This window comes from Cupressus sempervirens, chromosome 9 (assembly GCF_028749045.1).
Source record: "Cupressus sempervirens isolate cs-2001-9-10 chromosome 9, ASM2874904v1, whole genome shotgun sequence".
In the NCBI taxonomy this organism is placed as follows: domain Eukaryota; kingdom Viridiplantae; phylum Streptophyta; class Pinopsida; order Cupressales; family Cupressaceae; genus Cupressus; species Cupressus sempervirens.
Window position 1 is genome coordinate 398,209,148 of NC_143126.1, and position 25,528 is coordinate 398,234,675.

The window sequence follows — 25,528 nt, forward strand, 5'->3', positions numbered from 1 at the left end:
ATTTTATCTAGGTCCAGTTAATTAAATATGTATGATTTATGAATGAATAGTTGTTTGAATAATATAACTAGAAAGTTTGGAAATTTTGAACCCAAAACAATGTTGGCAAGACTAGTAGACCTCGAGCTATTGTTTAAAGTAAATAATAAGTGTTGTTATTGAGTATATTTCTAGATTCAAGTGTGTCAAATTTTTCAATTAGCAATATGAAGGTGTGTGTGCATATTTGTAATAGACTGTATTTAAAAGTATTTTGAAAGCTTAAAATATTTTAAATCAATTTAATATTGTCTTAAAAATACATGTTATTATTTTAAATATCTTAAATTTGAAATTAAAATTATTTTAATTACCTTATATTAGAATTAAACACAAAATTATATGAGACCTAGTTGCACACATCACCTAAAATAGATTATATATTTTTCTATATTCTAATTATTCCAAAAAAATTAAAACAAATAATAAAGAATAGAAATAAATAAATAAAAAACCAAAATTAAATGAACAATTTTAATTTATTGAGTAATTTTTAAGAGTAGGTTGATCATGGAAATTTTGGGTGGGTATAAAATATAATTCAAAATCTAATGTGACATTTAGTTCCAAAATTGTTTGCACGTTGAGGGCAAAATTGTTGGCGTGCTGAATATGCAGACACTAAACTAGATGTGGTTGGTCAAGCTAATTGTGTTTTCCACCCTTACCTCTTCCATAAACCACTGCTATTGTTAGATCTAGATTTGATGAAAGGTAAAGAACCGAATCTATTTCCCTAGTACAAGAAACACAAAACCTGATTCTTTAAGTGCGCTAGCACAAAAATTATTTCTTTATCATTGTAATAATCATAATCTCTTTGGGGTTTTATAGGTTCTGCTCCTTTGCTCGGTAACAAGAATACCAAAGATAAAATTGCATTCAATCACATTAGATAAGGGTTCGTTCAAAGTATTTCTAGGTATAAAGAAAATTGCTTTTTCCTATTTTAGTATTTGCAAGGTTTAATAGTGCTTCAATCATTTTTGGGAAAATAATTCTATTCATTTTCTATTCTGTCAAGATTCATTTCGTAATATAATGTAGCTTCATCATGGCACCCAAGATGCATGTTTCTTAAATCCTTAATATAATGCTTCATGGCTTGATCAAGTATTTGCAATTTCTCATTATCATATAAATTATAAATATCAATCCACAAGCGATCATCATCAAGACCCAAAAAAGTTTCTTTCTGTTGATAATAAAGAGCATTGTTGAGCATGGATAAAATTTCATAGTTTTTTCCCTAAATCATATCACATAATAGTCTATTGGATTTATATCAGTAAATCATTATTAAGCATCAACAACAATTGGAGTATTTTTCATTTCAACATATTCTTGCCCCATAAGTGCCCATGCTGAAAGGTAGTTCTTTTGATAAGTAGGAGATAATTTTCACATCAAGTCAGATTGTGATATTGCTATTAGGATTTAACTATGTAGCTTTTGAGTCCAACTCATTGACTCATATTTCATGAGTGGTAATTCAATACAAATCCATCTCTCATGAGAATAAATGGAACACTTAGCACTCATTAGATCTAGATGATGATCATAGAGGTGAAGCACAAGGACTTCACGGGAGGTTATCGATCCTAGTACTACTCTAGCTTGTGCGCTTAACTACGAAGTTTCCTCCATGTAGTTCTTTTTCATCTTTATTGCCCGCATGAAATACAAAACAACCTTTTCATGTTGACCTTTGAGACTACAATAATTTCAAATTATAAAATAGGACTTAGGCCTATATATTTCAGTTAAAAATACTTTATGTGCTAGGTGGCTTAGAGAAGTAAAAAATTCTCTTACATATTATATGTTTTTAAAAATATCCATACTGTCAAATGATAGGCATCATACTTGAGCATATCTATATATAAGCTTTCATATCTCTCATAATCACTTGAATTATAAAATATTGATGCAATATGACCTGAAATATAATCTCTAAAAGGAAATATTCCTGTAACATCATATATTTTTCTGAACCTCCAATAATTTTTTGGAGTTCTATGTAAGCAAATCTTTCATCCAATAATCTTTCAACTCAAGATTATTTAGGATACTAATATTTGTACATAAAGCCTATAGCTCAAGCCAGACACTCCAGCTCCATGTATATGCATCAAAAGATTTCACAAGAACATCACGGGTTGATTTATCCTTTCCATATTTATGTAGCACAATGCCATACAAGTACATTCTGAATGCATCAAGAGTTTCATTAATCTAAGTACTAGATAATTTTTCTTCCAATCAAATGGCTAACCCAAATGAAAACATGTAGTTGAGGTTTGATATGAGGCAACCTACCAACTTAACACTCTCTTACAGGAAATTACACTTATATCTAGTAGTTAACAATAAAAAAATTCACACAAGTGTTAATATGATTGGAATAAAATGAATTAACCCTCAAATGCCTACAATCATTCAAGAATGGAGCCCTAGGTCCTTTTTTTTATATCAATTTTGTAATACTTGAATAACTTAAAATCACTAAGATACACAATTTTAAAACTCACAATAATTGAATTTGATTATAAATGATGAATGTACACCTGTAGGAGTGATGTATGGTGAATGATATTCAAGTTTTATAGTTAGATTTGATAGTAGAAGTAGTGTAGTAGAAATAATGTAAAGCTATATGATTTAGGGAGGTCACATGGTAGCTGAGAATAGTTCATTACGTGGTTGTAAAATCCTCCAATGTTGGAACAACCAAATATGGTCTTGACTAATATGCACTAAGCTGCAACATAAATGCAATCCCCTAGCCCATCTATACAACACACCTATTCTATAATGTCCCTTGCTATATCTACCCTAATTTTGTCTTTGAATCATAAATTCCATTGACTAAGGATTGTAAGATGTATCTAGTTATAACTGAATACCTTGATTTTCTTTTAACAAGATAACTCTTTCCAAATGAATAACTAATAATCTATGTTCTTTTCATCCATTTTCTTAACCCCTTATTTCCATATGAACTATATCTAATTAGTACTCTATCTCCTCTATAATGAATAAGTGATATTTTGTGTTTAGAAACTACTTATAATATGATTTGGTTTTCTCTCCATCCAATGTAATTTTTCTTTCTTCCTTATTACTGATGATTCACATTTTGAATGGATATACTAATGTTAATCTATCACTTTATCTACACGTTTGACTTGTTCACTACTCTATAACAAGATTCCCACTACTCTATAACAAGATTCCTTATTCCTTTTGTATTAAATCCAAGTTGCACATATATGTATACTGATCTATCCATTCCAAGATGTGTAAAGATTTCTTATTGCTAAGTCTCTGCAGACTGAATTTGAATTGATTGCTGATTAGATTCATATCTGTTGAATTGGTCTTTAGTAGTTGATTGACCATTAATTGGAAATCGGTCTAAGATTCATTGGATGTCTAATATTGGAGTTTTTATTTGAAATTAATCACTAGATATAATGTTCATCATTAGTTCAATAGGCATCTCTGATATTGTCTTTGATTATCACTTTACACTGATATCATTGTGATATTAACTGAGTAAGAGCACGAGATTTAGGTAATTATGACTTCCATTTTCCCATATCGAAGCCTTTGATCACTGTACTTATCCAATTGTTATCATCAAATCTCTACTTTCTAAATGTATATACTGTTCAGTTCTCTTCCATCAATTATATACTATTCTATATCTATTAATCTTTGTCACATCTTCTACATCTGGGTCTTCATTGTAAATCGCACCCTCTTGAATATTCTTGTCATTGCTAATGAGTGTATCCTATTATTGACTTCCCATGTATAATTCATTAGCATTTCTCCATCTCTGTCCAATGTCTTGTTATGCCTCTTGGACTCTATATGCAGGTCTTGGAAATTATTGTAATCTACAACGAAACAACAATTTTCCAATATCTCTTCCTAATCACTATTGCTTGGAAATTTACATTTTTGTCTTTTCTCAATATCCATCTGCATACAAACAAAAATATCGCTACAACTTACAAGACAAGAAAGCTAAACATTGTAGACAAAATGGAATTCCACCACTATAGCATAAACACACTACTATGTTGAAAATACAATATGCAATTGTGATATTGCTATAGGGATTTAACTTTATAGTTTTTTGAGTCAAACTCATTGACCCATGTTTCATGAGTAGTGATTCACGTGAATCCATATCTCATGAGAATGAATGGAGCACTTATTATGTATTAGATCTACATAATGTTCACAGAGGTGAAGCCCCATATTTCCTAGGAGGTCACCCATCCTAGCTTGAGCACGCTTGACTACGGAGTTTCCTCCATGGTTAAATCCACTCTTCTTGCAACCATATTTACAAAACCTTCACCAAGTTCTTGCCTTATGAACCATTCATTAGAAATACCCTTAAGTTCATCAACAAATAAGATAAGAAGACACACTCTATCAAGATAGAGAATGGTAAACCCCTTAACAATATACAATATAGAGAAGAAGACCAAATGTATCATTCTGTAAAGGGAGTAGGTATTGTGTTCCAAATTTATTTTGGTGTCAAAGAATTTTTTATTGAAGTTAGTGATATTGCAACTTGAAAATATTATTTTCCTTTATCAAGATGATATGTATAACCTGGGCATATTTTGGATTCTCTTCAGTCGATGTTCTCTAGTGTCAATCCTTAGAGTCAATAAATGTATTTTTCCAATATAACCTACATAAAATAAGGCCTTTAACTCATCTATTAGGATGTAAACACAATGTATTTTATTTTCCTAAACCTTCTAGGAAACATGTATTGAATGACAAGAAAGTGACAGTAACAATCACAGGGAAGGGTTTATACAATCACATGGAATGATTTAGATAGTCACAATGATGATAAAGAGGCTTTGTCCACAGTTAAATAGTGCATTGGAAATGAAAGTAATTCAAGGATGGGGAAATAATGTCCTTCAGATGGTGGATGTATTGGTTAAGGAAAGAATTCCCAAGGAGGTCGAACAAAACAAAGAGTTACAAAGAATCAGTGGGACTATTATAGGGAACAATCACAAGTTAATTTTTTTTTTGTTTGATTAAGAAGTTATATTTGATGACTTGTATGTGGATGAAAAGTGTGGGAAAAGTTAGAGAAGAGTTTAGGAATTTTCTAAGTGCATGGGTGGAAGTTAATACAAGGATCAAGAGGTATTAAGTTGTTGTCTTATTGTTGACTGTCACTAAAATAATGAGTAGGCTGTACTGGTCAAGAAGCAAAGTAAGGTGAGAAAAGTAAGGTGAGTTGTATATTTCTTAGCCAGCCAAGATAGAGTACAAGTGTCCTCCATGGTAAAAATGAGTTTCACATAGTCATGGTACAAGTCAAGTGTAAGTGTTTATCCAAGCAAGAATCTAGTAATAAGTGAATTAAAAAGGGTTATGTGTGGAAAATCATGAGCAAGTGTATGCAATCAAAGTTTCAAGGTGTTATGAGATCAGGGATTGAACTTGTAATCAAAACCAAAAGTAGTGTGTTATTTGTCTAGGGAGGGACCACAATGTGATAGTGTGAGTCTAAAATTTAGGATTTGGCATTAGAATCCAAAAGTGTATTGTGGACTGTCATGCTAACAAGATTAGGACAGTGATGCTAACACGATTAGGATAGTGAGAGTCCTTATCTGGTTGTGACCCAAGGTAAGGTCATTTGTGATTGGTTGATGGTTGTGGGGAGTATGTAAGAAGTTATCCATTAATGGGATGTTAGGGGAACCTTGTAGAGAGTTGATTCAAGGGCTAGGATATGAAGAGTGTTGAATGTAAGTAAAGGCTATGTATGTTGTTGAGCTGATTAAGTTATATTGTAAAGACACTCACAAAAGTAGAAGAATGATCAATACAAGATCAAGGATGGATGGTGAGTTATTGATAAGATGTCGAGCCTAGTGGAAGGAGAGCATTACTTGACCATTAAGAGGTCCCAAGGTCTTGAGACTATGGGTATGGGTCTAGGATGATTCAATTAAAGGAGACAATAAGTGTTATTATTAAACAAATTAACTAAGAGATAGTTTCATAATGGAGATTTATTCTGATCTACTAGGCTATACATAAAAAAATGATTCCACTCCATTTTGAACATAATTTAAAGGTCTTTCATGATCAATATTGAAATGTTGATCCATTTATTTAAAATTATCTTAAAACCCTCCAATTTAAGGGGCTAAGAGAATATTTATTGATAACTCTCTAGAAATTTTGAAATCTTAGAAATTGGGAGATTTTTGAAGGCTCTTTTAAATTATTTTAGTCTTTGTTTGGATGTTTGTTTCCATTAACAAAAAATGGATACCCTAAGTAGGCTACGTGTGAGTATTCATTGTTAGTGATAGTTTATTGTAATATTTTGATTAACTATTGATACGTATGGAGGTACCAAAGGGTTCATGAGACTGAATTAGTATATAATGAGTTTGAAAATTCTCTCTATTATTGCTTGGCAATAAATTTGAGTTGCTTTAAATCTCTAATTTATAGAAATAGTATCCAAAATATCATAGGCAATAATAGTTACAGTTAGGGGGTTTTACTTTTATTAAGTGTAGAGACATCTCAGTTTGTATTCGATTTCAATGCTATATAATTTCTATTCTAATTTATTAGCTGATAGGCTTTCCCATTGAGGTTTCCTGCAATCGAAATTTGTCTCACACCATTAAACCTTTCCCTACATACCATTTTTTAGTCGTCGATAACCAATTTTCACATCAACTGAGTCTAGGCGGTTGGTGAGTGCAGGCAAAGTGGGTGAGTAGAGAAAGTGCATTCTCTAGTCACCCACTGAGCAAGTGTGTTCAATGCATTTATGGTAGCCTAATGGTTTTAACTGCCCATTATTGTTTGTTCCTTCATGTCTAAAAAATTAACTCGTTGCTTGTGAAGCCTTGAAACACATCAAATTCATTGGGATCTGCTCTCAGGATTGCCACGACATTATCTTTTTTGGGCTTGGATATGCAGGGGTTGTCTTTTGCCCGAATCAATTATAGGAAAGGCAGAATTATGAAACCACATTTTCATCCAAGGGCTTTAGAGGTTTTGATTGTGATAAAAGACACTCTGCATGCCAGATTTATTGATATGCAGAACTAGCTGATTGAAGAGATCGTAAAGGAAGGTGAATTGTTTGTATTTTCGTAGGAAATGGTGTATTTTATCCAAAATTTGGGGGATTGAACAGTCGTGAGATTGTCCAGCTTTAATAGCCAGAATCTTAGGGCTCTATTGCTTGCTAATTCTCTATTTGCATCTAAGCCTATTGTTCTGATATTGTTCTTGCCAAGGCCTTTAAGATACTATTTCTGCTACTTTTCCTCTCTCAAATTTTTATGTATGCCCAAGTTGTGGATGTAAACTGGATTGCGATGGGATGTCGGTGCTCATTAATGCTTATTAAGGCTGAATTGTATTTATTTTATGCTAATGATGTTTTTATTTTATGAGATTATCAACCTTTCAAAGATAGGTTACTAGTGTAATTTTTGAATTAGTGTCTTGCATATTCTCTCTGATTCAGGCAAATTAACTATCACATGTCTGATTGTTTATTAGGAAAAAAATGTTTTCCAATTTAATTTTAGTTGATTGTATTCATCATTTTTTCATTGAATGCCAAACTCAAAGATGGGTATTTACTATAGTTTTCAGATTTGTGTCTTGCATCTTCTCTTTGAATTGGGTAGATGATTTTTAGTATTGTATGTCTAATTGTTTACTGGAAAAAGAAAATGTAATTTCAGATTTTGTGTCTTGCATCTTCTCTCTCAATTGGGTAGACGTTTGTTAGTACTGCATGTTTAATTGTTTATTGGAAAAAAGTGCAATTCTCAAATTTGGGTGTTGCATCTTCTCTCTGAATTGGGTAGATGTTTTTCAGTACTGTATGTCTGATTGTTTATTGGAAAAAAGGTGCAATTTTCAGATTTGGGTGTTGCATCTTCTCTCTGAATTGGGTAGATTTTTTTCAGCACTGTATGTCTGATTGTTTATTGGAAAAAGTAAATGTAATTTCAGATTTTCTTCTTGCATCTTCTCTCTCAATTGGGTAGATGTTTGTTAGTAATGCATGTCTGATTGTTTATTGGAAAAAAAGTACAATTTTCAGATTTGTGCCTAGCATCTTTTCTCTAAATTGGGTAGATGATTTTCAGTATTGCATTTCTTATTGTTTACTGGACAATTTAGTAGATGATTTTTAGTATTACATGTCTTATTGTTTACTAGACAATTTAATCTTAGTCAATTGTTTTGATCTATTTTTATTGAATTTGAATATATGGGTATTTACAATTTAGTATGTGCTGTAAATTTGTATCTTGCATGTTCTTGGTCACTTGACTAGATGATTGACATTAAGGTATTTGTGATTTCTTATTGGAAAAAGGACATTTATTTTTCATTATTTCATTATGTTTTTTAGCAAATATAGATTAGGGGATCTATAGTTGGGGTCCATCCCCAGATACAGAAAACCAACCATGTAATGCATGTAATGTTTCTGAATGTCCACATGATTTTGCAATTAATCTCATCCTTCTTATCAGGTACTCTACCTCTGTAGCATTGTTATCTATTTCTCTTTATTTAATATTTAGATCATATTTCCCATTTTGTCTCTATCATTACTTTAATTCCAAGCCATTAGGTGTTCGCAAAGCTAATGAACCATCTTAGAGCTCCCCATTTATCATCATTTTTTGTAGTTTTTTTTTGAAATCAACCATTATAATGGCTTCATAACAAAATCATACTATAATATGCCAAATTCTATTATCCAATACACCTTAATCTATTTTCAATTTCACCTGAAGAGTTGCAGTTCAAATATTGTGTAGTACATTGTCTAATATTGGACCTTACTTCAATGGATGTCACAGTTTTGAACAATTGGTCATTGTAGTCTAGAGACTAGCATTAAGCCACTGTATAGACTCAAACCCTAGACACTTCAAGGTCCCCCATAAAAAAAAACCTATTAGCACAGCCAACAAGATACATCATATAATACATGTATCTCATATTCATGCAATAATATGTCACAAAGAAACACAAGTTATATGCGAATAGGATGCTACAAACAGTGTTGCTGCCAGCCACCCCCACACACAACACAAGATTGTTAGAGTAAATAATTAATTTATTAATTATTTATTCTATTTACTTAAGCTTACTTAGGTTAATGCATTTATTTAATATTTAGTATTTAATGCATGTAGTGGTTAGTTGTTGACAACACGAGAGTTTGTTCCCTTCTAGCATGTTCCACCTTTTTGTGGAAGAGTGCTTAGTTGTAAACCTAATCTTCTACCTCCTTCTAGCTTGTTCTACAAGCTTCCTTGAGGCCTTTATAAGCAGTCTCTCTCTCATTGTAAAATAATCCATTCACATAGCAATTTCATTTTTCCTATTGTGAAATATTTTCTCTTGCATTGTTGCTTCAAGCTCTTGCTCCTTCGATTTCTCTTCAGCAAGCTATTTGCATGTAGGTGATCTTAGTGACTACAGAGTTAGATTTTGTCAACTTCTACATGGTATCAGAGCCTCCCTATTGCTTCTTGTTCGAAGGATTTTTTTTGAAGTTGTGATTCAAAGACACAAACCCTAGTTTGTTTCTGATTTTTTCTTCAATCGAGAGGAAGAGAATTTTTTTCAGTATTTGGAGAAAAAGGAGAAAGAGGATTTGACATAACAGATCTAATATTTTTTGGGCTTTTTTCTTTATTTTTTGGAGGTGCGACAGTGGCGATTCAGAAAAAATAACTGCAGCAGTGATTTTCAAACAACGATATCTCCCTCATATAGACTCGTTTTTTCGAGCAATTTTTTTTATTTTGGGGTAGAATTTCGTGATCTACACATTGGTGTAGGTGGTTTGAGATCTCTGTTCCTATTTTTTTCTGCAACTCGCAATTCTCAATTTTTGCCAATTCAAATGCTTAGTACAGGCTCATTTGGACATATAATCAGGTTCTATTTTTTTTGAAAGTGTATATTTTTTGGTCTACTTTTCAGATCTGAAATTAGATTATAGGTTCTATGGACAAAAATATTACTTTCAGAAATAGGCCCTAAATTGGCTATTATAATCACACTAAGTAAAGAATGCCCAATTTATACATTGTGGGGGGGAGCATTTTCTTTTCTGTAATTTAATTCAGAATAAGACCCTTCTACTTTTGTCTTCTTCTTTCTCTCAATGGCGGATCCATCTGTGACCTGTCTCACACCACACAACTATCACACCTGAAAGGCACAAATGACACTACTTCTCATGTCAAGGGGTTTATGGTCATGTTTGGATGAGAATCAACATATTCTTACACAAGCTTTTGAGGTTCTTCAGCATAGGAACAAAATGGATGAAGCCATGAGATTGATTGCACTAAACATTTTAGACAATCTACTATTTCACTTGGATGGTTTGACTACTCCACGAGCTTATTGGCTCAAATTTTAGAGTTTGTTTAGCCAAGTGAATGAGTTTTGGGCATCAGCTAGGCCATCCAATTTCCCCTCTCATTCAGGGGTTCCCTTGTTTTGTTCCCTTGTTTACTCCACATTGGAGTTTCATTGGTTTGATCATTTTTATAGGAGCTCCATCATTCTGAGGGGCTTTGGTGACTATTCTCATGGGGGGGCTAGTTGTACTTATGGTTTTGAGCAAGTCTCTTGACTCTTTTTCGGCAGAAGTTGTCCTTGGTGGATTGGTTGAGGCCTTCCTTCCTTCACTTCATGTTTTTTTCTCTTTGCTTTGTACATGGGTACCTAACATGGCCTCGTTGCTGGGACCCATTCTACATTTTCATCTTAGTTTTGTGAGCTTAAGTCATTCCCCTAAGTTGCATTTAAGGGGGGGTGTTAGAATAAATAATTAATTTATTAATTATTTATTCTATTTACTCAAGCTTACTTAGGTTAATGCATTTATTTAATATTTAGTATTTAATGCATGTAGTGGTTAGTTGTTGACAACACGGGAGTTTGTTCCCTTCTAGCATGTTCCACCTTTTTGTGGAAGAGTGCTTAGTTGTCAACCTTATCTTCTACCTCCTTCTAGCTTGTTCTACAAGCTTCCTTGAGGCCTTTATAAGAAGTCTCTCTCTCATTGTAAAATCATCCATTTACATAGCAATTTCATTTTTCCTATTGTGAAATATTTTTTCTTGCATTGTTGCTTCAAGCTCTTGCTCCTTTGGTTTCTCTTCAGCAAGCTATTTTCATGTAGGTGATCTTGGTGACTGCGGAGTTATATTTCACCAACTCCTACAAAGACTAGCCACTTGACTTATAAATATATGCTTCCTTCCAAGAGAATTTCACTCAGATTTTTGATCATATTCATCCATTTTTTAACAAGAGAATTAAGGTTGAGAAGCACCAAAATTGGCTAACAAAACCATTGCCCTATTTTTTTCTGAAAGCAATGTGATATTTTAAAATATATTAAGATCTCTTTCCATAAAATAATAGAACAAAACACAATTGACATCGGAGGTACCCTGGGAAAACCCTCTTACTTGATGGAAAAACCCAACCACACAATAAGATCTTTATTAAATAATCAATGGAACTCGATATAAAGCTCACAAGCTTTATCAGAAGAATCTTTTCTTCACTGTGCCTCGCAGATACTCAATACAAGAGAAAGTGACATAGTAATATGATCATACTCAAAATAAATCTGATACAAACATATTGCTTGTTTTTGTAGATAATATCATGTTTTAACCTTCCAATCACATAATCTTCTATAGTTTCACATATGCTAAAGTCACATACAGTTGAAGATAGTATTCACAATAGTCCTCCAACTCTAATATCAAGTCATGAAAGAATAATAACACATCACACCAAAAAATGCATGTGACAGTAAGATTTAGACCAACAATGTAACATAATTTATCCAGAAACATAAACTTCATGTATCATTGTTTGTCTTTTTTATGAATATTTAGACCAGCAAGCAAGGCCACCCAATTCTACTCTTAAAAGAGGCAAAGAATCAAACTACATAAAGATGTAGAGACAAAAGTCTTGAGACAATCTTTCTCACGCTCTTTCCCTTGCTATAATTGTGTATAAGCTCCACCCATGAAGACAAATATTATAATTAGTACTATCAAAGCAACTATACAGTTTGTACAATGCACCATCCCATTAAGAGTAGTATCTTGCTTTCTTGAATTTAACTACAGTGTATAAATAGGCACTTTCTTATTTTTTTTCCTTTGTTTTTTTCTAATAATATTCATAGTTTCTGTATAGTATTTTTTATTCTAAATATATGGTAGCATGGTAGTTTTTAAAAAGGTTTCTTGAAAAAGTTTTTGGTATGGATTGAAATTGCTATCTCCCACGAATCTAAAATTTTTTTAGCATTTAAACTAGTCATACAATTGCTTCTTGGGACAGGTCCTCTATTCTAGAGCATATAAGCAGCAGAGCATGAAATCCATTTAGGGGAATCTCCAATTGTGTGGGAATTGCCTAAAAATAAGACAAAAGATGCCTATAAACATTTTAGTAAGCTATAAGTAAGAAATAATTAGTCCTTCAGTTGGACTTCCGAATGAGTGTGTAGTTGTGGAGTGTGTTAGCATGCTAAAATGTTAATTCTCATGAGTTTGGACCCTCATTTCTAACTTGGTAAGGTAGTAACTAATCCAAATAGAAGTTTTTAGAAGTAATGCTAGACCAAGGCAATACAATGTCCAGAAGCAACCTGCAAATCAATCAGTCGCAATTGAGAGCAATTGAGGATGAGATTCATATGCTTGCATCAATTTAGATATTAAGGATTTTAACAAATAAATAAAATAAAGGATCAATCTATTTTCCATTCCCTTGGAGGCTTTCACGTCAGGTAACTAGAGGTTGAACATTGTTGAGTGCATTTCTAACTAGAAGATGAATGAAGATGGAATTAATATCTTGACAATTTATATGCATTTACCTTCCAACTGCTACACCCTTTACACCCTTTACTAGAGCATATACTAGGCATATCAATAATGTCTTTGTGTTTCACTATTCACGTTGTCAGTCTCCATAGTCAAGCTTCAAGAGAATAATTTGAGACTATTGTCATTTGATGTATAGGTTAAGTGATTTGCACAATGCCTTTAAATATGTTGAAATCAGGACAAGGATTCCAGATACTATTCATGGGGATTAAAATGCATAAAATATGGTTGGTGTGCTAGGTAATGTTTGTCTGGACACCAAGAAAATAGATAATATCATTGACCTCGATAATACTAGATTTTAAAGATCAAAGAAATTTATGGACCATATATCTTAAAATTGGTACAAGTGAATATATGTACAAATTTCATGGGAATATAAGTATAGCACAGATAAGATTAAGGAATCTACTAAATGCTTCTCAAAAGCTTATTAGAGTGGATTGCAATATTGTATAATAAATTTTTCATGCATAAAATATATGTCTAATTAAGGAAAACTTCCAATTACATCTATTAAAGTTTATGGAATTTGGGTATGTGGTGTTATATTATCAACATATAATTAATATGTAATAGTTCTCATGTATGTGATATTCTAGAAAAGGTTAGATGTGTTAGGACAGAGACATCTCATTTTATTTTCTTTGAGAAAAAGAAAGTGTATTTTAACTTTGATGGATCTAGTCTATTGTGTTGGAAGAAATAGATGACCTTGAGTGCTTGGTTCAAGCATTCGTAAATCTAGACCCTCCCACAATAACTTTTAAAGTTGAAGGTCATGGAGATTTGCAGGTACCAATAATAAGGTTTTAAATTCCTTGTATCATAAGCAATTAACTTAATTTTTATTTTCACTCAAGATAAATGTGCTGAGAATGTACTTTTGGGTTTTTGTTTTACAGATTGACTTCTTTTATTATACTCAATTTGATTGTTTGATTGCATTTCAGTGTGATCACTATATCTCATATAGGTAAGCATCAGATAGATTGGGGAATGCCCTCATATAGAAAAATAGCTTGGTTATACTTCTTTTTTGATATCATCACATATTTCCTTATAAAAACTCAAAAATGTTTAGTGTTCAAAGCAATTTCTTCAACGTAAATTTGGCACTGATAATATTGAAATTCCCTCAAATGATTTCTCTCAACAAGTTACTTCTATAGGTACATGTATAAGTTTCTTCTTGCAACTAATACAAATATTCCTACTAGTATTTTGAAGGATAATAGAGGAAGCAAGCTAACCATTAGGAAAATTGGACTATTGAAGATTCCAGATATAGTATTTGTTCCACTAGTGCATAGTCACCTGCAACCTAGAGATTCTAGTGGCAATTAGCAGTAGCGGAATTGTATACATTGCAATTTTTGTGAAACCAAAGATGATGATGAAGAAACAAATGATTCTTGAACTAATAAACAAATGGATATTAATGAACTAGAAAATTATCTGGTAGGTATAGCTTGCATTAAAGATATAGCAACACTCTTTATCTATACAGAATTTGGGATGAAATGACTTTTAACACCCTTTAGGTGCAACTAGTCTTTAGGAATTGTCCAAGTGTACTGCCATTCTAGATCATAGTTTTCATGCATGTTAATGTGATGTAGAGCCTTGGGGTATCACATGAGTTTGTCAACTTGACTTCTCAAATGGATCAAACTCCTTAGGTCTCTATGTGTACCCAAATGCACCAATATACCTCCAAGGGCTCAAAACTCAACTTCACCCTTGACCATTGAATCCAAGGCTTTCAAACACCTTTTCTAACCCAAACTAAGGCCATTAAATGGTTCCCAGACCCTCAAGTGGTTATCTATTGTGCAACTGCAAACCCTTCACAAGTGATAACTAGGCCTTAAACCCCAACTAGGTCTTTTAAAACTAATTTTTGGCCTTTTCACCCAAACTCTCCAAAACACTAGCCAAATTTTGCATACCATTTTGGAAGGACAATAACATATGTCAAACTCACCTATGTTTTTTTTTTTCAACAACTGTATGAATGAGTGCTATTAGCATCAAATTTAGGAAAAATTAGGCCACTTTTTCAAAGTAATCCCTAGCAAGACTTACTGCCAAACCTCCAATAGAGTTGTATTATGATGTAAATGAAAGGGTTTGTTGATTCATTTGACACTATGAGATTTGTTGATTGATACTGTTTCATGTATTGAAAATTTATCTTTAAACAAGAAGTGATATTTGAGGTGGTTATTGTACTTATGGTTGCAGAAGAATAAATGGAATTTTTTCTTGTTTCTTTTTATGGAAACTTCTGCAATGCTGATTAGTGGCATTATTACTTTTTAACGTATGTCTTTTTCACTACCAAATAAAATCAAGACTGATTTACTGATTTACTTTTACTATTGACCATGTTTAAGGTTTAGATGATTTCTAATTATAATATTTATTTGGAAACACAGGACTAGCAATAGATCAAAGTTCTCCTTCCTTCTTTAGGCCATGGATGAACCATTTAGTAGCTCAACATCTTGGTGCATTAGCATTTTTAATCATGGACTTTCTTCTTGTGTTTGGTGTTGCAGTGTTGACTAGGATACATGCATCATAAGTAAGTAGTTATTAATAGAAGAAATAAATTAATTTTGGAAAATTTAAATTCAAGTGATTTGATCATATTAATTTGCTGAAATTGAGCAACCACGTCTCTTGTACTAGAACCATTAATCAGCAATTTGAAGTTTGTTGAACATTGCCCTTCTATAAATATTGAAAATTGATAAAAAAAAAATTCTCTATTATTTAGCATTAGGTTGGAGTTAATTCCAAGGTCAAATGATTGAGATTCTCATTTTAGTGTTCATCTATGAGGATCCCATTATGAAAAGGGACAATTTCTATAAACCAAAGGACAACTTGTATCATGCCACATGGAAAATTTAAGCCATGCAAGTTCCATCTAGATGATAGTCATAGGACTACAACATTAAGACAAAAGTTGTAGCTAATCTGAGAAAAAGAAAACAACAAAGTATGAGTATATATAGAAGGCACATGAATACTACAGAATTGAAAGTAAATAATAGCAAACATGAATATATATAGCATGAAAAGCTGACATGAATATATATAGAAAAATTGACATGAATATATTCAACAAGCACATGAATACTATAGAATTGAAAGTAGAATAATAGCAGAGATGAATATATACAACATGCACATGAATACTATAGAATTGAGATTTGAATATGTAGATAGAATAAGAGTTTGTGTTTGATATGTAGACTAATTTGTACAACCTCAGAACATATCTTGTTCAAGCAAGGCAGGTCAAAGAGACCAAGAAGCTTGTCAAGTGTTTTCTAAACTATCTAAGACATAAGAAAACTGAAGTAGGGGTTCTATTTGATATACATTATATATCTTCTTGGTCAAAATTTATATTAACTACATGTTCTTAAAGAATTTTACATGGTTGAGGTTTTCTCATTATTCATGTCTATTCATTGTATTTGGTTGATTTTAAACAAATATGTTATAGATGATTGTATGCCTATTTTATTTACTAATTTTATTTTCTATAAATGGAAATGTAGCCCCAAAAGCACATGGCCATGCTTTCTTTTTTAATAATTCATTTCCATAGTAGTAGTGGTTAGTACATTATAGTCTTGTATAGTTGAATTGAATTTGATTTGCAGAGACTTTGAAATACTATGGTTATGCTTGTGTAGAGTATTACTCTCAAAAATCTGTGAGGTGAGCTCAAGGGTATAGTATTATGTTAAATTTGATTATATTCATGCCACATTTCTTTTGGAAAAAAGTAAGTTTTGTATACATATTTCCTAGATAACCACTAATCTATGGCATCTAAATGCTATTTTGTGTAATACCATGCAGGTTGCACTAGTAACTGAGCCTAAGGACAAAGAAATGTCCACAAAATATAGCTCCTATCTCAGGTATTACAAGCTTGGCCTAATGCTAATATAAATTACAATAATTTGGAATAATTACTCGACACCTTACAACCTTTGAGGTAAAGCAAAGATCCCTTAATACCTTTAGCACAGGGCCTTGATGTCATGAATAAGGTGTTATAGAAGAAACCACATCTATTCATTCAAAACAATGGGTCACGGATAACTCAACTATGTGCAAAAAAATCAAATATTTTGAAACTACATACTTTCTACACATTAAACTTCAATTTTGAATGTTATTTACTTATAGTTATCTTTTATTGTTGTTTTGCAGTTACTCAAGCCTTGTTTTAACATCAAGCTATTGGGTATAGGGAAGTCATTTTGCACACTATTAAAAACTATGTTTGATGCATTTCCCATTGATGCTATGAATACAACATATGATATTAAGATATCATTCCAAGGTTGAAGAATTGATAGAGAAACATCTTTTAACATCTACTTACCTCAAATTTTGGGGAGAATGATGCCTTTTGTTGCCTATTCTACCCCTGTTCACACGTTTGGGTGCGCATTGCTAGAATTTCAATATGTCTTTGATGTGCACGCTCTTGAGCAGCTTCACACTCTTCTATCCCTAATCAAGTCTGCTGCTACGTCAGCCTTGTGGAATGATAGGGTTTGCCTACCTCTTACCAGTACTCCTTCAGCAGCTATTCCAAGTGTTGTTGGGTCTTTTTGTTGACTTCTCCTATGCCTTCAGGGGGTAGGGGTACCTCTTATGTTGATGTGGCCACCTTTGAAGAAAGTCTTCATGGTGCAACTCATGCTGGTTTTGGGCCTCCTTGTCCCCATGAAGTTATCCTTGTAAGTGTCTCCAAACCTATTAAGGTCCTTTTAGAAAATGAAATGGTTGATGATATTCTCAAAATGGCAGAGGAGTTCTCTTCCCTCACTACCATCTTTCATTTTTGAGGTTTTTGGCCCTCTCTAGTTAATCTCCATGCTTGGATCTCCAAGCTATGGGAACCAATTTTAGACCATGGTGTCTAGATACTTCCAAATGTTAGAGGATTTTTTATTGTAAAGTTTGAAAGTGCCAAGGATAGGAAGACCATTTTGTGTCATAACAGTTTTTCATGGCAAGACAAATACCCACTTATGGCCAAACTATGGCATATGGATTTTGATCCACTTACTGAATCCTTTAATAAGGTTCCTATCTAGGTTTGGCTCCCAAGCCTCCCAATGCATCTCTAGATAAACTCTATTTTGGAAACTATTGGGGATTCTCTCAACAAAAAAAAATTATATGTTGACTTAGCCACTTTTTATGTTCTCCATTCGACGTGTGCACGAATTCTTGTTGAGATGGATGTCTCAAAGGGCCTTCTAGAAGATATTTGTTTGGACTCTTTGCAGGGCTCCTAGACCCAAACATTGGATTACTAAGATATTCCCTTCCACTATAGAAAATGTCATAAGACAAGTTACATTGCTGCTCATTGTGCTACTGGGAAGACTAAAACAAGGCTTCCACCTTCCTAGTGGTCTGGGGTATCCCCTAAGCACTACATAGTGTTTAAGTCCTTGGATGTGTCCTTAGATGGTCCCTTAAAGACTATAGATGATTCTAGCTTGCCCATGTTGTTGACATCCCAGAGCCTATGGTTGCTGAGGACATCAGGTCCTCTCCCCCTGGTGATGATTCGGTGCCAGTGGTTGTTGAGGAAGGTTGGTGTTTGGCCCCTAGTCCCTCTCGTACCTGTGTCCTTGTCTCAACTAATCTTCATGCTCCTGTGAGAGGCCATCCCTCTACAAATTCTCCTGGGGAGTTTGTTGCTGCTCCTGCTCCCCCTGGCTTCCACTCTTTAGTTTCTTCTGGGGATTGGATTGGTGAGGCAACTAAGGTGGAGGATGGTTGGACTGTGGTAACAAGAAAGAAAACTAAGCCCTCTACTCCTCCTTTAGAAATGAATCTTTGATTGAGCAAGGGAGACTCTATATCAAAGGGCATATCGTGAGCTCCCTTGTTGTGCCTAGTTTTTTGGAGGCAGATCCTTCTATTCAGATCTTTTCTTCCTAGTTGGTTATTTTGTTTTGGCTAGTGATAGGTTTTTTTGTCACCATGATTACCCCTTTTTGGGGGGTGACCAACTCCTTTTTGGTTTGTTGTAATTATGTCTCTATGCTTATCTAAAGTTGTGTACAGGGTTTCAGGCACCCTTCAAAACCTATTTTCCTTAATAAAAAACATCTACTTACCTCAAATATCACTTGAGACAAGTTCAGCTAATTCAATCATAAGTTTTACACTTTCTATTGGAAAGACACTTGCTAAGGGATAGAAATGTTTTATAGACCCTTTTATAATGCCTTCAGTTTGTGTTCTTTAGTACTTCACAAGGGAGATGGGAACAATTATTGACATATTGCAAAACAAGTATACCTTTTCTTTAATGCTTTTAGTTTTACCAGCTGGCCTGAGTCATGCATCTTATGGCTCTCATGAAGTGGCCTATGTGATGAAACATCATCTATTTTGAATTTTCCTATATAAGTAATTATTGTTTTAGTGTTCTTGATACATTTTCACTTACTTCCTTTTTGCTACTATTACTTCTGAAAATAAACTCTATTGTTTCTTATCTGTGTGCAATGTCATGTGGGCTTAGTATTCAACATTTTATTTTTAAATGAAAAAAATACTTTATAATCTTTTTTTTTCATCTATTCTTGCCTTAAAAAATAAGCATTTATCTTTGTGTAACTACATGGTCAAAGGGTGGATGCAGAATCTATGGCTGCAACTACATGTTTGATGCATGACCTTGGTGATGTTACATCAAAATTTAAGGCAATACTTAAAATCATAAGTGGAATATCAATGCTTGTGCCTGAATGCAAGCACTTGACTATGCAGATATTGAAAGCTAAACAATCTAAGAAAGGCACAAATTCTAGTGTACTCCTTGCAATACTTGATATAATGAAAGATTGGATTGAAAATGACTTCAAGTCCTCTAGCTTTGGAACTCCTAATGCTATACATAACCTATTATAACTAAATATGCCACTAAATGTACTCATACAATGTTATACACATTGTATGATTATTCTTCAAACGGTATTAGCTCAATGGAAGAGCACCTGCTTTTAAAGTAGGAGGATGGTGGTTTGATTCCATTATGCCCTATTATAACTAAATATACTACTAAATATGATACTAAATATACTAATTATGTGACCAAACATATCACTACATATAACACTAAATATATGACTAAATCAACTTTCAAATATATGACTAAATATGTGATTAAATATACTACTAATTATATGACTAAATGTGTGACTAAATCAACGATTGAAATTAGTGATTAAAATTAGTCAAGCGACTATTAGTAGTTAATATCCAGTCATTTATAACACTACTAAATACACTACTAAGCGATTTTAGTCACTGACTTTGATCTGTGACTAGAATATACTACTAAATATACTACTAAAATTAGTAGTAAATTTAGTAGTATATTCTAGTCACAGATCAAAGTCAGTGACTAAAATCGCTTAGTAGTGTATTTAGTAGTGTTATAAATGACTGGATATTAACTACTAATAGTCACTTGATTGATTTGAGTCACATATATACAATTTTTAGTGGCTTTTTTAGTCACATATTGTTGTTTTTGTACTAGTGCTTGATCATTTGAGAATACAGCCATCCTTATTAAATGTCTAATCATCAAGAGAGATTGGAGTGCTCATTGTTGGTTTGCATTCTCTTTTGTTTTGCCCTCTTTTTTCCATTCATAATTTTAGTAATTAACTAGTTTTGTGAATACTTAGTTAATATTTGTGTTCTTTGCATAACTATATTCGATTGCTTATAGTGGGTACCATCCCCAACAATTTTTTTTCCCTTAACAAGGTTCTCCTCAAAAACAAAAATTCTTGAGTTATGGTATTATGTTTCTTGTTGTTATCCCCCTACTCCCCCCCCCCCCCACTTTACTTGATTGGCAATAAAATTAAGAAGTTTTAATCTCATTGTTATTACTCCCAACTTAATCAACCCTCGTCCCTCCTTTAGTTGTGAGATGTGGACATTGGTTACTGAAAGACCTCACACACCTTTGAGTATATAAAGGAATCCCTTAGTAGTACCTTCTATTATTAAAGACTAAGATATTTATTAGTCATTTATTAGGTGGACTGTATTGATAAGAAATTATCCACATTAAGTCACTTACTACATTATTTTATTTTATTTTAAAAAGAGAATAGTGGGTTTTGATTATGTTTATAATCCTTTATAGTTAGTGCTTTGAAAAATTGGGTCAACACTATTTATATCCAAGTCAAATATATTGATAGGCTCAAAATCCAAAAAAATAACTAATTATCATAGGTGGCTATTATGCTTTGTTTGTCCCCTTCATCATGTTAAACTAATGTCAATCCAGATTGTCTAGAATTATTTTTCTAAAGACAATTAAAACCAAAATTATAAGTTAAGAGTGTATAGTCCAAAAATAAAAAAATATGGCATGCTTACATGTCACCTAGCACTAGAAACCAGATAAATAACAATATGATATTCCATTAATAGAATCATTTTATTCTTGAATGCACTTGAACCAGACATTATCACCCACATTATTAGGATTATCAGTGATGAAAGAGAAATGATCAAATTGAGGAGTCTAATTAAATACTTATTAAAATTCTCAAAAAGATTAAGCATGAGCTAGATATGTTTGACATCTTCAAATATATTCCATTATATAGACCCATCATACTATTATTCTTACTCCCACAAGAGCTACTCTATATTCTCTTTCTTTGAAAGATGAAATAAATTTTCTAACTAAGATCACATTGCTTTCTTTGAAAAAATATCGTTGATTATGACGAGCATTTTATTGTGATTCCTTATGAATTATAGCTTCTAGGTGAATGAAACATCAATGCATGAAACCATTTAAGGGCACACTAAAATTGACTACACCATATCTATATAAAATACATCAAATCTAGAGTTTTAAGATCAATGATCTTATCTTGAGATACAATTAAAGAAATACTAATGTAGATTGAGAAAGAAAGGTAAATTTGAGCTAGTTGGTCAGACCACAATATTTTCATGTAAAACATTATGGCTTATGATCTTATAAGTTGGATACATCAATGTTAGGAGTAAGATGAACCAATAAATTTCATAGAAATTTTCATCTATAAGGAATCAATATTGTAATGGTTTAAAAACATATATTTTTAAAAAATTACTAAAGAAAAAATTAAGTTAAAAATAAAACAATAAAGAGAAAAATCACCCTTTAATAAAAAAAAAAGTCTATATGGTACCTTGGGCAACTACCATGATGAAAACCTACTTGTGGGAATCATAAAAAATATCTAGATTCTATTTTTCATACCTTGCACTTAAAGGTAAGTTAAACTACAATCTAGCCCACCTATTGCATGTACTTTTCACTTACAACCTTCATCCTAATCTATTGTTCCATTATCCACCCATATTGCCTTTTGACTTTAGATAGGCCTTGTCATATGCCTTGTTTCATGCCCTATTGCATGTACTTTCACTTACAACCTTCATCCTAATATTTTTTTCCATTATCCACTCATATTTCCTTTTGACTTTGGATAGGCCTTGTCATATGTCTTGTTTCATGCTTTTGAATAAACTTATTGACTACACCTAATGAATACTTTTGATATTAACATGTACCTCATTATCACTATGTCTTTAACAAATGGAATACACAAACATATATGCCATAGATACCTAAAAACACATTTGTCTCTTTGGATCTAGGAAAATAATTAGATATTGAACATACAAACATTAAACTCACATTGCCTCTTGACTACAGTCTTCATAAAATACTTGTTCATAGTTACTAATATCATCTAATGGGCCATATCTTTCCTAACTCTAGCATCATTAGATACTGTCCCAATAATTTACAACTTAATTATCAACTTGTAGATGTAAATATCTAAATAAATTTTCTTGTCCACTTACACATTTATTGACTTTATGCATTTATATTTTTTCCCAAGGATAATATTGTCCATTATATCAAGATGTGTATTCACAGTATGCTTTCTACAACATTGTTACTATTTTTTTTTTGATGGCACTCAAGAGTTAGTCCTTCACATATATGACCCAATATCACTATGTTCCCTCTTATTTTTATGCATCCTTTCTTATACTATGATAAATTTTAGTTGCTTACTAGATATTTCTTCATAATTAGCAACATACTCCTATCGTCACAATACCCAAATCTTTATGCAAAAACTTTCCAAATTAAGTTATCATGTATCATACCCATTTGCATTTTCAAATCACAACATTCATCCAACTAACTAGCCAAGATGAAATGGCCTCATTTTCACACCTTCCCTCCTTTTTTATCCCACTCTTCCTCATTTCACTAGTGGTTTCCTATTAAGAGCCTAGTCATGTTCTTCAAACCCACATATCCTTTCAATGGGGCATCCTAACAACATGTACAATTCATCCTTAAACTCTTGGGGCATCTTAAAATTACAAAAATTATCGATCATCTCAACCATTTAATTGAATAGTTGATCTAGTAGTCCTAGCCCAAATCCCGAATACATCTTATCCAACACCATTATCAGAGCATAGTACACATAATTATCCTTATTCCAAAGAACCATCACTGTGTTTAAGCTCAAAATAATAGTACAAAAATAGCAATACGTGACTAAAAAAACCAATATAATTTGTATATATGTGACTAAACTTAGTCATATGACTAATATTAGTTAATATACAGTCATTTATAATACTACTAAATTTACTACTAAACAATTTTAGTCACTTATTTGATCACTGATTTTGATCATTGATTTAGTCACAATTTTAGTAGTATATTTATAGTTTAGTTAATAGTATATCTAATCACATATTTAATCGTGTATTTGATATTTGATTTAATCACATATTTAGTGGTATATTTAGTAGTATATTCAATAGCATATTTAATAACATATTCAGTAGTATATTTAGTAGCATATTTAGTCCTATATTTGATCGCATGCTTTTATATTTACTCACATGTTTGGTAGTGCATTTGGCAACATATTTAATAGTATATTTGGTCACCTATTGGGTAGCATATTTAGTCACATATTTGGTAGTGCATTTGGTAATAATAGGGCATGATGGAATCAAACCACCATCCTTCTGCTTATGAAGCAAGTGCTCTTCCATTGAGCTAGCGCCCTTTAAAGAATATGTACTAAATTGTTATTTGTTTCTTATTATTGATTTCTCTTCATATAATATGAAACTCTTTATACTATCCCTCAATTGTGTCACTATTATATTTAATTAAGAGATTGTAATAGAGAAAATCTCTCTATGATGAGATTGGTCAGGCATCCCAACATTGTATAACTATTTTAAGTCATGGAAAGAAATAACAAATTCTATCTTATTATGGAACACGTTAAGAGGATGAGAACTCTTGAACAAAGTTACTAAAGGAAAGCTAAAGGAGAGTGTGAAAAGGAAGTACTTCCAACAACTTACCAATATAGTGGAATTTTGTCACAGATGGGAGTTTATTGCAAGGATTTGAAACTACAAAATTTGATTCTAGATGAGAGTAGTGATCTGAAAAACTTTGGATTAAGTGTAGTGACTCAACTACTCAGGCAAGATGGTCTATTGTAGGAAATATTCATGGTGTCTCTAGGTATCTCTAGAGGAAGTCAAACTACTTTAGCACTACAATATTGAAAACTTCTATAACATTCTTTAACCTTTGCCACATTCTTTTTGTTGTCATTTTCTCATTAGTTGAAAGTGATATTATTTGCAATGTATTTTCATATACCATGTTGGTAGTCAAACAATCCACAGTATTAATTCCCTATTTTCTATACTTTATCAAATCTAAATAGTAGGGCCGAAGGACCCAACTTCAGTCTATTAAATGATTTTTTCCCACACTCAATTAATATCTTGCCCAATGTGTTGGCTATAGGGTGCAATCTACACTTGAAGTTCCAAAATTTTGATTTGCATCTAAAAATATGGTTGTGAATTTGATACCTTAAATAATTTATTTACCCTTATTAAAAAACACTAATTATTAGCCACACATAACTGAAACAATTCTCTTAGGAAATTCTGAGGGATCCCTCCAAAAAGAGAATTCTGACAAATCCTAAGTTAGAGGGATTGAAGGCAATCAAAATTCACAAGAAAAAAACTAGATATAAATCCACCACCATTACTACCATCTAAACCACTTGAATAATGAAAATATTAACCACCAACAACTTAAACAGAGTAGAATCCAAGAAAACTCACCAAGATATACTTGTTCACTACAATCCCTATAGAAACAATAAAATTGAAGCTAAGATTTAATCAAACCTCAACCAAAAGTTTTGGCTTTTCATCCCTTTCAACAAAAAATCCAAATAAATCAATAATTATTAAAACTAAGATGTATATTCAGTAATGAGTAAATCCCTAGAATAAATGGGAAAAAATCT

The 25,528-nt window shown here is 32.3% G+C and overlaps 1 pseudogene; it reads right to left on the bottom strand.

The window, feature by feature from the left end:
* Positions 1-957: 957 nt before the first annotated feature.
* Positions 958-6,853, bottom strand: LOC149538935 (anaphase-promoting complex subunit 8 pseudogene; annotated as a pseudogene).
* Between the last annotated feature and the right edge of the window lie 18,675 nt (positions 6,854-25,528).